This window comes from Hippocampus comes, unplaced genomic scaffold, assembly GCF_001891065.2.
Source record: "Hippocampus comes isolate QL1 unplaced genomic scaffold, H_comes_QL1_v1.1 scaffold146, whole genome shotgun sequence".
Lineage (NCBI taxonomy): Eukaryota > Metazoa > Chordata > Actinopteri > Syngnathiformes > Syngnathidae > Hippocampus > Hippocampus comes.
The window spans coordinates 641,541-643,896 of record NW_017806156.1 but is presented as its reverse complement, the minus strand read 5'-3'; the positions used below and the strand labels follow the sequence as shown (position 1 = coordinate 643,896).

Sequence of the window (2,356 nt, the reverse complement as noted above, 5' to 3'; positions counted from 1 at the left end):
ATTAGACGCTCCTTGTGTTTATTATTATATTTCGAAAACACCACAGTTTTCATGCAGCTCATACCATATTATTTTGTTGTATTATTTCCACCACACCTTAAATGCCGGTCCCTGAAAATATTGTCTGACATAAACCCGTCCGTGGGGCAAAAAAGGTTGGGGGCCCCTGCCCTAGAATAATTATATTCGGAGATAGAGAGGAGAGATGGATGAGGGTATCAGACAATTCAATTAAAAAGTCACAATGAGGTTTGGGGGCACGGTATACTGTGGCAATGATCGTTGGAGTGGGTCCGGATATTTGACAGGCGAGGCATTTAAATGAGGAGAGGGGAGGGAGAGAGATAGGAAGAACCTTCCATTTCTCGCGGTACAATATCGCGAGTCCACCTCCGTGACCCGTGCCGCGGGGTTTCGATAGGTAAACAAAACCCGGGGGAGTAGAATCATTAAGTTGAGAAAAGTCGCCAGGAGTTTGCCAGGTCTCATTCAGACAAAAAAAGTCAAGCTTACGGTCTCTGAGGATATCCTGGATAAGACAACCTTTCCCAGTGAGCGAGCGGATGTTGAGCAGTCCGAAGTTGACGCCGGCAATATCGCTGTTAGGGAGCATTAGCCGCCCTAGCCAGGTCGGCCAGCACGCTGTGGTCCGCGGATCGGCCGTTGTTTCTGCGTGGCCGGTGGGAGGATGACCAGAAGGAGGTGATGCCCTTGGATCTATCGAGGTGGAAGCCCCGACGAGACCCACGGTGGATATATTTCCAGGAGGGACGAAGACCGATGTCCGGGAAGCGGTGCAGCGCAGGTGGAAAGCGCAACTACCGAAAGCGGAGCCCGAGAAGTTCTGCCACTGAGTACCGAAGTAGTCCTTCCATAGGTCGATGGAGGAACGACAGGATGGTCCAAATTAGTATGGCCCAGACAAAGGCCCCGATTTCCCCCGTCATGAGGTATAGAGGGGTGGAGATGGCACGGGACCTTGTCTGAGATCCGAAAGTGGTTGACGATCAAAAATGAATTGGTGACAGTAAAACCGTAAAAACGTTAAAAATGTGTTGCGGGTGAGCAGCGGCAGCCAGACAACGCCAGCGTTCATTCAACCCGGAAATCAAACCGGAAACAAGTTTACCGGCTACGTGCTTTGGATGTGCAAGTGATGGTAAATATAACACATTAATTGAAGGTGTGTGTGAAATATCATCAAAAGGAACACTGCCAGGGGCACAAAGCCCCAGACCAGTCGGTTCCCAAGAGCACTGAGAGACAAACCCCTCCACCATGCCAAGGTGGAGGCCCAGGGAGAGGAAATATATAACATGATTTAAAAAAAAAAAAAAAAAAAAGAAAAATATCAAATATAAACTAGTGGAACAGTAAAATAATAATAAATCCTACGAAAATAAGAAAATAAAAACAATTGTGTGCGAGTTCAAATATAGGTGTGCAATGTGTAGCATCGATGAATACCAAGTAATAGTAATCATATTTTTTTAAGAGAAATTACATACATAAGTGCATATGCATACAATTCTTAAATTCTTAAAAACGTACATTTTTGGGAGATTTTCCCACAATTACATTCCTGCCATGAAACGTTCAGTTTAGTTCCCGCCACTCCTCTTTTTAAATGAATTACACGTTATAGTTGTAGACAATGTTGGAGTCCTGGCATGTTGGGATACCGGCACACACACACACACACACACACACACACATATATATATATATACTCCGTTTAGTTCTTGGTACTTCTAATAATGTGTGGTCCGCAGACCTGAGGCGCCGGGCAGGTGTGTAGGGGCGGATGAGCTCAGAGAGGTAAGGTGGCGCGTGGTCATTTAGAGATTTGAAAACAAATAATAGGATTTTGAAAATAACTCGAAAATGTATAGGGAGCCAGTGAAGGGATGCCAGAGTAGGGGTTATGTGCTCCCTCTTACGAGTACCAGTCAAGAGGCGAGCAGCGGCATTCTGGACCAGCTGGAGGCGCTTAATGGAGGATTGGCTCACTCCAAAGTAAAGGGCATTGCAGTAATCGAGCCGGGATGTGACGAAGGCATGAATTACTGTCTCAAAGTGTTAATGAGAGAGGAGAGGTTTTACTTTGGCCAGCTGTTTCAGGTGAAAGAAGCCGGATTTAACAACGGCACCAATTTGCCGGTCAAGTTTGAAATCACTGTCCAGTTAAAGACCCAAGTTTGAGACTGTTGACTTAAGATAAGGGTACAGGGGGCCCAAGTCGACAAGATGGGATGTACAAGGGCCACTGGGGCCAAACAGTATCACCTCTGTCTTCTTTTCATTGAAATTCAGAAAAATGTTGTGCCATCCAGGTTTTGATTTCTTCCAGGCAGGA

The 2,356-nt window shown here is 46.0% G+C and overlaps 1 protein-coding gene across 5 annotated transcripts in view; it reads left to right on the top strand.

Moving 5' to 3' along the window:
* The window catches only part of entpd3 (ectonucleoside triphosphate diphosphohydrolase 3), a 48,393-nt gene that overhangs the window by 5,246 nt on the left and 40,791 nt on the right, over window positions 1–2,356 (top strand). The gene's annotated exons all lie outside the window — the stretch shown is intronic.